Source organism: Dermacentor variabilis, chromosome 5 (assembly GCF_050947875.1).
Source record: "Dermacentor variabilis isolate Ectoservices chromosome 5, ASM5094787v1, whole genome shotgun sequence".
Taxonomy (NCBI): domain Eukaryota; kingdom Metazoa; phylum Arthropoda; class Arachnida; order Ixodida; family Ixodidae; genus Dermacentor; species Dermacentor variabilis.
The window spans coordinates 137,701,181-137,714,311 of NC_134572.1; positions in this window are offsets into that span (position 1 = coordinate 137,701,181).

Genomic DNA, 13,131 nt, shown 5'->3' on the forward strand with positions numbered 1-13,131 from the left:
AGTTCCCTGAACCAGTCTACATATACTGCCTACTCTCGCTCCCCAGGTGGCCTTTCTCGTCCCTATGCTGCCCGCTCCGACAATGCCGCCACCGATTCTCCTGCGCCGAACCGCCCCTATTCTCGTTCGCCTTCGCCCCAATGACGACAATCTCGCTCCCCCCAGCCCCGTCGCTCCTATTCGCCGACTCCCTTCGGACGCCACTCCCAGCCGGAAAACTAGACGATGCAGCGCCTCGAGGTGACGCTGCATTGCTCCCTACGCCGCCAAATCCTCTCCTGACGTTGCCCACTCATCTGAACCTTCTTGACGTGCAAGTCGACGGTGTTCCTGTATCTGCTCTCATAGACACTGGGGCGCATTTGTCGGTAATGAGCGCTGACCTTCGTAAGGAAAATAATCACGCCCGCTACGACGCCTGTTGTCCGTGTCGCCGATGGCGGAACAGCCCCTGTAATTGGTATGTGTGCCGCCCGCGTCTCCTTCGCCGATCGCTCCACTACCGTGCTATTCACAGTCATCGCTCACTGTCCCCACGACATCATCTTCGGCCTAGACTTCCTCTCCGCACATCCTGCTCTCATCGATTGCTCCGCCAGTACTCTCCGGCTCGACCTGCCTGTTCTAGATCCCGCTGAACAGCACCCTACTCACTTCAGTTCCGTCGACTTCGTTCGCTTGCCACCTTCGGCACTGACTTACGTGGACTTCGTGTCATCCACACCAGTGCCCGACGGTCACTACATCGCGGCTCCTATGCAAGACGTCCTCCTTACACACGGGATCACAATACCTCATGCAGTTTTATCTATTACGTCGAATTGCGTCTGCCTGCCAGTGGTCAATTTTGGCTTGACGACACAAGTGCTGCCACGCGGGATGTCTCTGGCCCAACTTTGCTCATTCGAGGATCACTCTGTGGCATCGATTTCAGTAGACGACAATTCAACCGATCCTCCTCTACCATCGCAGTCGGCAACTTGTACCATCGCCAACTTACAGAAAATGATTGCACCCGACATGCCGTCCGAGCACGCTCGTGCGCTCTACCGCTTTCTGATTTCCTACCAAGATATTTTTGACTTTAACAATCGTCCTTTGGCCCAAACAACAGCTGTTAAACATCGCATTAATATCGGCGATGCCCCTCCTATTCATCGCCGCCCGTATCGAGTATCACCGGCTGAGCGTCAAGTTATTCACACCGAAGTTCGCAAAATGCTTGCCAAGAACATTATTGAACCGTCATGTAGTCCATGGGCGTCACCTGTTGTGCTGGTAAAAAAGAAGGATGGCTCATGGCGCTTTTGCGTGGATTATGGGCACCTTAACAGGGTTACCAAAAAGTACGTGTATCCCCTACCTCGGATTGATGACGCCCTTGACTGGCTCCACGATGCTCGCTATTTTTCCTCTATTGACCTTCGCTCCGGCTATTGGCAGATTGCCGTGGACGATCTCGACCGCGAGAAGACTGCCTTTGTAACACCCGACGGTCTTTATCAATTCAAGGTGATGCCGTTCGGCCTATGTAACGCTCCTGCCACTTTTGAACGCATGATGGACTCCCTTCTTCATGGTTTCGAATGGTCCACATGCCTGTGCTACTTGGACGACGTTATAGTATTCTCCCCAACATTCGCTACGCACCTCGAGCGCCTCTCATCAGTCTTGGACGCTTTTCGGCGAGCCGGTCTGCAACTCAACGCATCGAAGTGCCGATTCGGCCTTCTCCAGATTACCGTCCTTGGACATCTCGTTGACGCGAACGGAGTGCAACCGGACCCAGGCAAGATCCATGCTGTTACGCACTTCCCTGTTCCGAAGTGTGTCAAGGATGTGCGCAGCTTCATCGGCCTTTGCTCGTACTTCCGCCGTTTCGTGGAAAATTTCGCGGCGATAGCACGACCACTAACCGAGCTTTTGAAGAGAGACGCCCCTTTCCAGGGGGCGATAACGAGGCCTCTGCATTCTCGCTTCTAATCGACCTTCTCACAACGCCTCCCGTTCTGGCCCATTTCGATCCTTCTGCGCCTACCGAAGTCCGTACTGATGCCAGCGGTCACGGAATTGGCGGAGTACTGGCACAACGCCAACGTGGCCACGACCGTGTTATCGCTTACGCCAGCAGGCTCCTCTCACCCGCGGAGCGCAACTATTCCAGCACTGAGCGTGAGTGTCTGGCCCTAGTTTGGGCGGTTGCGAAGTTCCGCCCATACTTATATGGCCGACCCTTTTCCGTTATCACAGACCATCACGCGCTTTGTTGGTTATGCTCATTGAAAGACCCTACAGGAAGACTTGGTCGCTGGGCCTTACGCCTCCAAGAATATTCGTTCTCTCTCACCTACAAATCCGGCCGACTACACGAGGACGCTGACTGCCTGTCTCGCTACCCGGTAGACGAGCCTGCCGACGCCGACAGTAGTACCGCCGACGGCATTTTCTCTGTGTCTGCCTTCGCTAACATCGCCGATGAGCAGTACCGAGACCTATCGCTGCGAGTACTCATCGAGGGTCTGATCTGTACACCTACCGACACATCCGTTCGCCGATATGTCCTCCAGGGCGGCATTCTGTACCGAAGGAACTTCCTCCCTGATGGCCCTGATCTTCTTCCTGTCGTGCCAAAACATCTACGACAGACTGTGCTCTTTGAGATGCATGGCGCACCCACTGCAGGACATCTTGGGGTAACCCGCACGTACGACCGCGTCCGCCGCCGCTTCTATTGGCTTGGTCTCGCTCGCTCCGTCCGACGCTATGTAGCTGCCTGTGATCCCTGCCAGCGTCGGAAAACACCTCAGGTACTACCTTCCGGTCATCTCCAGCCGATCACCGTCCCTGTGGAACCGTTCCTTCGTGTTGGATTAGACCTCCTCGGTCCCTTTCCCACGTCATCCTCTGGGAACAAATGGGTAGCCGTCGCAACTGATTACGCCACCCGATACGCTATCACGCGGGCTCACTTTACCAGTTGCGCCACTGACGTCGCGGACCTTCTCTTGCGTGACATTATCTTAGTGCATGGCGCCCCGCGAGAACTCCTTACTGACCGTGGTCGTAACTTCCTCTCGAAAGTTATCACCGACATTGTGCGTTCCTGCTCTATTCAACACAAGCTGACTACCTCATACCATCCTCAAACCAATGGCCTGACAGAGCGGTTAAACCGTACTCTTACCGACAATGCTGTCCAAGTACGTTTCGAAGGACCACCACGACTGGGACGTTGCCCTTCCTTACGTCACATTTGCTTATAATTCTTCTCGGCATGACACCGCCGGATTTTCTCCATTTTATCTACTCTACGGTCGCGAACCGACCTTGCCCCTTGGCACGGTACTTACTCCTGCTGCGACCTCAACAACCGAGTATGCGCGTGACGCCATCGCCCTCGCCGACCATGCACGCCAGCTTGCCGTGCTCGACTGACGGACTCGCAAACCACGCAGCAGCGTCAGTACAACGCCCGCAACCGTGACGTACAGTTCTCGCCTGGTGCACTCGTGCTCCTGTGGTCGCCCTCTCGTCACGTCGGACTTTCAGAAAAGCTCCTTTCGCGATACACGGGGCCCTACCGCGTGCTGCGCCAGGTGACGCCTGTGACGTACGAAATTGCTCCTGTGAGCTCAACCTCGTCATCTACTCTGGTATCTAGTGATGTCGTGCACGTCAGTAGGCTCAAGAGCTACTACACTGCTTCAGAGTCCGGCCTTTAGTCGCTCCGGGACGGCGCTTTTGCCGCCGGGGGTAGTGCTACGGGATGGTATTTCTAATGACGAAGAGCCGAGCAGTAAGAAGACGACGACGACGATTGGAAGCTAGCGCGGGCTGTTGCCTCTTGGCCAACTGCGGCGTATTGCCTTGTAAATATACTTGTAAATAGCTTTTCGTCGGTGTTTTCCTACGTAACAATATGATAGTCATGATAAAGCCGTGCATCGGTTTACAGGCGAAAACTTAGGGTTATTTGTCGTCACGCGAAGCTCAATGCTATACCCCTTCGTTTTATTTTCAGCTTAGAGTGCACTTGCAACACGCGTTCCGATTTAATCTGTGCGTGGAAAAAACAGGGATCGATTAGGGACGGGGAAGAGCTATGCGTGATACACCATGGTTCGCATTGCTTGCAACAGAATCGTTATTTATGCGCACGAGCTTATTCATGGCCTTGAGGCTCCATCATACGACTCTAAACGGCCCGCCTATGTGGTAGTGGTGGTAGTACAAACTTTAGTTGGTGAAGGCCAAATAATGAACAGAAAATTAATATGCCGCCGTTGCGTGGGTGGCCTTTAGGCTGCCGGTCGTGGCCACCAGATCATGCCTGGTGGCGACTTCCGCTGCCCAGATCGTTAGCCGTAGCTGGACAACCGGCTCCGAGCTGGCCAAAGCAGCCTCCCACAGCTGCGAACTAGACATATGCCAAGAGGCAAGGGGACAGTGTTTCGGGCATGAATAGAAAATATGAGCATAGTCTGCTCGTGGGTGTCTGCAGAGCGTGCATTCGGGTGAGAAGGCCCCGGGGTGAATAAGAACAAGTCGGGCAGGAGAGAGGAAAGTGTGGGCCTGTAAATGGCGCCACGTGCTCTGTTGGAGCTTAGACAGCGATTTGTGAAGATGAGGAAGGGATAGGCGAGAGTTGCAGTAATGAAGGGTGATGTCATGGAAGCTGAGGACGGAGTGACGCGTGTCCGTCCCGGAGTGGAGGAGGCCAGCTCGGGTCTTTCATCTCGCGAACGATGTAATTTGCCGCCTCGTTGCCAGGGTGCACCGCGTGAGCCGGAACCCAGAGGAGTCGGCTACGACGAGAAGGGGGAGGGGAGTGCTCAAGGATGCTGAGCGCAGAGGAGGAGATGTGACCCTTCGCAATGTTGTGGCCTGCAGCTTTGGAGTCGCTGTATATGAAACGGGCCGGAGTAGTGGCAATGGCGAGCGCAATAACTGCTTCCTCGGCGGCAGTGGAGGTGGGGCCAGGTATAGTGGCAACGGTCAGGGGAGCAAGTGTATGGGAAGTGGCGGCAAGGGCGTAGGCAGGGTGGGAATCGTATGGCGCCGCATTGACATACACAGCATTAGACTGTGAGCCATACTGGCGCCAGAGGGTGGAGGCGCGGGCAGAGCGGTGGGCGGCGTGATGCTCAGGGTGCATGTTCCTCGGAAGAGCGTTCACAGTGAGCATGGAAGATACAGAGGAGGGTAAGGGGTGAGTTACACAGGCAGGGGACACAGGGGTCCAGTGGAGGGAAGAGAGGAGGGCTCTACCAAAGGGGTTGCGAGAAAGGCGGTCGAGTTGTGCCATGCTATGGGCCTCCACAAGTTCTGAAAGAGTATTGCGAGCGCCCATCGCCAGCAGAGGAGAAGTGGAGGTGTAGGTGGGGAGCACAAAGGCCGACTTGTAGGCTTGGCGGATGAGACAGTTCACGTTGTCTTCCTCAGCGCGAGAGAGAAAGAGATAGGGGAGGGAGTAGACAAAGCGGCTGAGAACGAAGTACTGTACAAGACGACGGAGGTCGTGCTCACGCATGCCGTGGTGCCGGTTAGCGACAAGTTGAATAAGACGGACTGTTGGTGCGCGGTGGTAGTTAGGCTGGAAAGGACGGCAGTGTGTTCGCCGTTGAAGTTGAGAAGGAGACCCAGAATGCGGAGGCAGGAGACAGAAGGGAAGGGGTGCGCGTTAATAAAGATGCTAAGAGTGGGGGATGAGGTGGCGGCCGTGCTTCGAGCCGGGAGGAGCAGAAGCTCCGACTTTCACGGGAAGCAGGCCAGCCCGACTGCGCGAGCACGACCGGCAACTACGTCCACGCCCGCCTCGAGGATGGCCTCCATCTCTCCTATATTTCCGGTGGTCACCCAGAGGGTGATATCACCGGCGTAGAAAGCATGGGACAGGTTAGGAATGGTAGCGAGAGCGCGTGCCATGGCGAAAAGAGTGATGTTGAGAAGGTAGAGAGGACGGATCCCTGGGGGGTGCCCTGATTTCCAAGAGTGAAACTTGGAGAAGACCGAGGGCCGAATGAGATCTCAGCCGTGCGACGGGCAAGGAGAGCCGTGATATAACCGTGGATACGAGGACCCACGTTAAGGGTGGAAAGAGCATCTAGGATGGCGGAATGGAGGACGTTGTCAAATGCTTTCGTCATGTCCAGTACCAAGACCGCACGAGTGCGCTTGGCGTGAAGAGGGTGAAGAACCACTTCGGAGAGCTGGTGCATGACATCATGGGTAGAAAGGGAAGGGCGAAAGCCGAACATCGAATCGGGGAGAAGGTGGCTGTTGTCTAGAAAGTTCTGTAAGTGGTCGAGAACAACGTGCTCCAAGAGCTTGCCGAGACAAGAGGTGAGGGAAATGGGGCGGAGATTTTGGCGTCTATTGGCTTGCCAGGTTTGGGGATGAAAGTTACCTTAGCGTGGGTCCACTCGGAAGGCACAGGGCTTTCATGTCAATGTTTGTCAATGAGGTCAGTGATGGCCTCGAGGGATGGGGTGTCCAGATTACGGAGGGCCTTGTTAGAGATTTGGTCGGCCCCCGGTGAGGAGGTGGTGCGGGGCTTATGCACCGCGGCATGGACCTCGCCGAGGGTGATATCCGCGTCGAGCGCAGAATTAGGGTGCCGGTGTAGGAAGGGAGAGAGGAAGGGGGGTTGGTGCAGAGATAGCTATCACGAAGAGCAAAAAGAAAGTCGGAATCAGAGAGTGGAGATGAGTGAAGAAGGCGCGTCAGGTCCCTGCGGTGCGTGGCCTTGGAATGCGAGGGGTCAAGGAGTACACGAAGGAGAGCCCACGTATCCCTCAGCCCAAGGTTACCAGCCATGCGCTCGCAGGTCTGTCCCCACTGTTGTCTAGTGAGAGAGAAGCAGTGCTCATCCATGTCCATTGTTAGGTGAGCAAGGCGGAGGCGCAGCGAGCGATTGTGTTTCTGGGAACCCCAGCGGTGGTGCTGGGAGTGATACGCCTCCAAGAGGTGCAGGAGGCGACTATCAGCCGTGTAGGAGTGAGGAGGGGCGGGGACGGTGGAGGTCGCAGAGGAAACATCCTGAAGCAAGTTGGTGCTCCACTGAGAAAGGTCTGAGATGGAGGTGAAGGCCTGTTGCCGCGACTGGCGGAAGCGATCCCAGTCAACCACCTGCACCAGGCGCTTGCGGCAGGAAGATAGGGTGGGAAAGGAGGAGACGGACAGGATATAGTGGTCGCTATCGAGAGAGACCCAGGTGTTTGTCCTCATCGCGTCCGGGATATTTTTGCAGATGGCAAGGTCCGGATTAGTGTTCCGTTGTACGCTGCAGCCAATGCGGGTGGGTTCCGAGAAATGGTTAAGGATGGTCAACTGTTCGTTCTGCACGAAGGTCCATAGCTCCAGGCTTCCTGCAGTTCTTGGGGTAGCCCCAAATTACGTGATGAGCGTTGAAGTCCCCAAGAATTAGGAGTGCGTTCCAGCTCGCGCGTGATATGGCGTTGTGGAGAAGGAGGAGGAGAGGAGCTGCAGTTGTGCGGGGAGGGCTGTATACATTAAGGACAAAAAGGCTGGCGTCTTGCCGCCGCCGGGGAACGAGTTCCAAGAAGAAGTGAGTGCACTCCGGAACGTCGACCAGATGTTCAATTGCCATGTAGGCGCGATGAACTATCGTGGCAGCGTTCGGAGGTGAAGGGGAAGTAGGGTGGAAAGCTGTGTAGTCACGTAGTTTTACTGTCGAGAAGGTTTCTTGAAGGGAGATGATAGCGGGGAGGTCGGAGGGAGAGATGTTCTGGAGGTGGAGCTGCAGCGTGTTTCACTTTGCGCGCAAGCCGCAGCAGTTCCACTGTTAGAAATTAAGGTGGGGGAGGGGGTAGGTATCTGGCCATCTTGAGGCCGGGGTGCCCTTGCTCATGCAGGGTGCTTGGGAGATGAGGATGAGCGGAGGAGCGATGAGACATTAATGGTCATCTGGGCAAGATCGGCCTCGAGGGAACTCTGGCGGGCCTCAATTTTGGCCACGCGGTTGTTAATTTGAGCCATCCAGGCCTGCATGTCCGTATGCAGAGCTGTAATGGCGGCCATGGGGCGTCGTTCATGTGCCTCGAGGAACGAGGTCATGTGGAGGATGACAGCCTCCATCTTCGGGGTGGGGGCACGTTCGGTAGAGGAGCGCCTCTTATGTGGAGGGCTGCGGGAGGGGGTGGCAGCACGAGAAGACGCGGCCGAAGAGGAGGTGGGCATACGGGCGGGAGGTGGTGGCGGGAGAGCGATGGGTTATGAGGTTTGGTGAGGGAAAGAGGTGGGGAGGGGGGGGCGCCAGCAGCGCCTGCAGCTGTTTTTTAGTAGGCGATCTCGTTGCTCTGGGCTGCGATTTGAGCTTTGAGCTTTTTTTTAGGGGTCTGGTGTGGGAGGCTGCGATCGCTAGCTCACCTGGGAAGCAGTTGATAGGGTGTCTTGCCCCGGTATCGGTGGAAATTAGACGGAGCGGCGGCGGGGGCTGCAGTCCTGTCTTGATCGGGAGCTGAATCGTTGACGGGGGCGGAATGAGCGGGAGTCCTTGGCGGATGGTGTCGACTGCGCTGAGTTGGGTGACGTTGAGTTTGGACTGGATGTGAGTGGGGAGGGACCTCCTCGTTTGAAGCGGAGCTTACACGGGCGGGACCCCGTGACATGTGTGCCGCTGCACAAGATGCATTCAGGAGTGCAGTCAGGGGGGTCCCAAGCCGCGTGCGCAGCTCTGCAGCATGGGCAGCGTCCGGACCTGGGCTTGGTACTTACGTCGGAGCGGTGACCATGGCCCCAACAACTGACACAAGCTTCAGCCTTGGGGCGGAAGGGGGAACAGATGAACAGGCCGCAGTTGAACCCCATGGTGCGAGGGAGTTCTTTCGTGCCGACAAAGGCGGTCAGGATGGACCGGGTGCGACCCATCTGCCTTGCGTCGGCGATGGCGTAAGTGCTGCTGGGATTCATAGCCTGCAGGTCCTCCATTATCTTGTTTTGGTTTTGATTGTCCACGGCCTTATAGATTATGCCGCGGCGCGGAGGGCTTGTCGGGTGCGGCCACATAAGCGCGCGTCGGGTACAGCTGGGTCGTGAGACGCAACTCAGGTATGCACGTACTGCCGGGTGCGTTGCTCCGAGGGCATGCTGACGGTGAAAGAGTTGTATGGGTTTATGCGCACGCGGTCCTCGGCGCGGGCGGCAGCGTACTCAACCCTGGTGTTAGAACAAAGTTACACAAGGAGGGCCCCATTGGTGTTTGTGCGGAGGTCGAGGCTACCCCCAGGGTGGAAGACGATCTTGTAGTCTTCCGCTGGGAATCGAGGCAGTGGGACGTGGCGGCGTACGCGAGGAGTCTTCAGCGATGGTGGGAGTGCCATGGCGGACTTGAGGTGGGCGTTCGTGGCTGAAACGGCTGCCTTTGGATAGGCCGCACGGTGGGCTTGGGGCATTCGGGTCCAGCGGGGGTCGTCATCAAATTCTTCTTGGGAGATGAGTGTACCGCCGACCATTCTTTTCATATCGGCGGCTTCGAGGCAACGGGAGCGAGTGCCGGCACAGCGGACGCCGGTGCGACGCTAGGTGCAGCTGCGCGCTGCGGTCGAGGTGGCGTTGGGCTGAGCGTTGGGCTTAGCTCGGCGACCCCGTGGCTGGTCAAAGATGAGGCCCTGGTGAAACGATGGTAGGCGGATCCGGGAAAATGAGGTGTCAGGAAGGTCCTTACACCTTCGCGTGCTCGGTAGCAGAAACTGGAGGATATCCCGGGCGAGATGCCGAAGCCAGGAGAAGAAATCGCGGAGCCCATGCGAGGCACGTCCGTAGACCGCCGGGCGTGGGTTGCACCCTTTGCCTAGGGACGCACGCCCGATAATTCAAGGCAGAAATAACGAGCAGAGACAGCGAAAAGGAGAGATGTGGATAGCTGCACATACTTACTGCACATAGTCTGTTCGAGATTTCAAAGGTACGATGACAGATGCACACGTTACTGATCGCCTCAAAGATCAAACGTGGCTTTTCGCTCCCGCTGTCCTGAAGACAAATTATTCGATCCTGTCTGCTAAGTCAAGCGTGGTGGTCTATTCCTTGTCAACGTGCCAAGTGAGATGTGTTAGCGTCTTCTGCGTCACGGGCTTCCGTAATAAGTTTTTATTCAGCGTAAAAGGCTGAATGAGCGACGTGCCGAAGCTGCCGATGCAGGTACACATAGGAGTTGCGTGTATTTGACTACTTGGTCGAGAAGCTCATGGGTTTATTTAGATTTTGTATGCAGAGCCTTCGAAATGCTTTCAATGATACAATCGGAAATGGGCAAAATAGAACGAAAAATAAGAACTGCGCTGAGAGACGACTGGGATCAAAATCAGCTGCATGCACCCTTAGTGCCGCTTAAAAGTCGTCAGCAGAGAATTGTCTTCCTCCGGCGGCTTTAATGAACGTGCCTTGTAACTTCACTAGCTGCTCCATGCCACGGTGATCAAAGCACCGCCGGATTTTGCTCGTATTACGGTCGATCGCCTCAAGGAATGCTTCGGGCATTGTTGTTTTTGGATCGTGCGGAGCTGGCAGGAAAAGCGCGCTGGACCTCTCGAACCTCCTCGGCGGCTTTATACGCCTGCCGCTGCTATGCTCCTTCAGAACTAGCTGAGTTGCAACAGTGCTCCCGCAGTCCCACATATCCTGGAACACGGTTTCAGACCGCGGGCGGGTCATTGCCTTGCACAGAGCCTCTGCAGCTTCTTTTACAGATGCAGTGAGAAACGTTGCGAGTTCCTCACAAGGATGAAACCGAACTATGGAGATATTTCTTGCCAAGAACGTTTTAAACTTTCCCGGCAAAGTTCGGTTCCCTTCAAAACGGTATCTGCCATCGAGCCTGTTCCTTGAAGGATCTTCTTGACGCCCTGCAAAACTCTCAGAATCATTGGACTCCTCGTAGAAGCTTGTGAAAAATGCGACCAGATGGTTCGACGCCTCACCAGGACGACGCAGCAGGCCTTACATGTGATTCGTAGAATAACAAACGTACACCGAAGCATGAAGGAAAACTACACCATGCGCCTCGTTCGAGCCTTCATCCTCTCTTGGGTGACGTGTGCAGCGCCATACATGGTACCAACGAAAACCGACAAAGACAAACTAAACACACTCATTCAAAAAGCCACAAAGCAAACCCTTGGTCTCCTAATGAGCACGTCCACAGACACCCTTTTGTTAAAGAATTAATAGAGGGCCAGTCAGAGAATGCGCCTGGCTATAACCCAAGCCAGGACAGAAAGCTTTTAAACAAATCAGCTTGAACTCCCCTACAGATGCTAAACCAGTCAGACAACTTCTAGAATATTGGCCACGTCACATCATGATCCGTTCCTTACCGAAAAATATGCACCCTGCCCGCCACCAAGGGTTGCGCGAAGCAAGAGCCAAGGCCCTGGGCAAGACTTACGGGTCCCTTCAGGAGGTGGTCTACACAGATGCAGCCGCATATCATGACAGAAGAGCCAAAGCCGTCGTGGTCACGACGAAGGCGGTTCTCCTCGCCAGTGTCACCATGCTAGATACAACAACACAGGAAGCAGAGAAACCAGCCGTGGTATTAGCCCTCACACAGACTATGGCAACACTAATTATAAATGATTCCCACGAAGTGTGCAGGAGCCTTAGGTCGGGCTGGGTGGCACCAACGGCTCAAAGCATACTAGGAACCAGGCTGCCAGAAAGTAATGTTGATTAGTGGAGGTACCCGCTCATGCCTCCCTGGAAGGCAACACATTCGCCCAATCCAAGGGCCGAGAACTTATCGACCAGGCCTCGGAGGACACAGAAGAGCTCACTAGGCTGTCAGCATACTAAGAAATCACTCAACACAACAGACTAAACCACAGAACACTTCCACCACTACATCCACAGCTCACAAAGACGCTGTTGTGGAATAAGAGACGGAGAACTTTGAACTTATGGAAAAATGACAGACGTCCGTTCGCTTCGATCGCACCAAGAACACTCCTTTATTTTTCACTAGAAGGTATGGGAAAGAGGAGAGAATAGACAGAAGGAGAAAGTCATAATACACCATGCCAAACAGGCATTCTTGCACCATGTACGTGCAAGAACCCGCTCCACACTTGGAAGGCACCACCGCACTGCCGTTTGCTGTTCGTAGATCACGCCCGCCAGTAAGGCACTTAGTTTGAGGGGTATCAAGCGTCCGGAGCCTCTGAGAAGGAGTCCTTGCCACCTCGTCGGCGTACCGCAGCGCGGGGGTTTATCAAATGTCCGGCTCCTCTGGGGGGGGGGGGACTTTGGCTCCAGAATGGAGGATATACAACCTCCCCCAGATGAGCGAACTATTATTGAGCTCATTTCTCCACAATCTCCAAGGGATACATCACCTGTATTGGTCGCTTCACCTCAGTTCTCCCGCTTCATACCAGTTTGCAGGACCGTAACCCTGCCATCTCTACCCTTAAATGTTTCGTTCATTCTGGCGGTCTTCCACATGTGGCGTTTAAAGCAGTCTTCACTCAGGAGCACCAAGGCGCCTTTCTTCAGATCACTCGATGTCGTTGGTCGGCACATATGTGCCGATCTGAGCTCCAATAAGTACTCTTTCCGCCACCGTCTCCAGAAACCATCGGCCACAGCAGTCCGGTACTTCCAGCGTCGTGAGAGATGCATGCCACTACCAGGAATTTCGTCCGCCAGCAGGTGTGGAGGAAGGGTCGTCAACTTTCTTCCGACAAGGAAGTGAGCCAGTGACTGTGGTTCTGGCTCTTGAACATCATCATATATGAAAGTCAAAGGGCGTGAGTTGATCACGGCCTCCACCTCTTAAAGAACGGTTGTCAGTTCTTCGAAACTCAAGCTGCTCCGACCTAGCACCTTTCGCAATGCTACTTTCACAGATCGCACCATCCGCTCCCAGAATCCACCCCACCAAGCTGCCCGTTCGACAATAAACTTCCATCTGATCTGGTTTCCGGCGAAGTATGACTGTCATTCCTCGACTTGCAACAGCATGAAAATTGCCTTTAGATCCCTGGCTGCATGCTTGAATGTGAGCGCGTTGTCCGAATACACCGTCGAGCAAATTACACGGTGTGCCACAAAGCATTTAAAGGCCAAGAAGAAGGCTGTAGCCGACAGGTCGCTGACGAGCTCAAGGTAGAC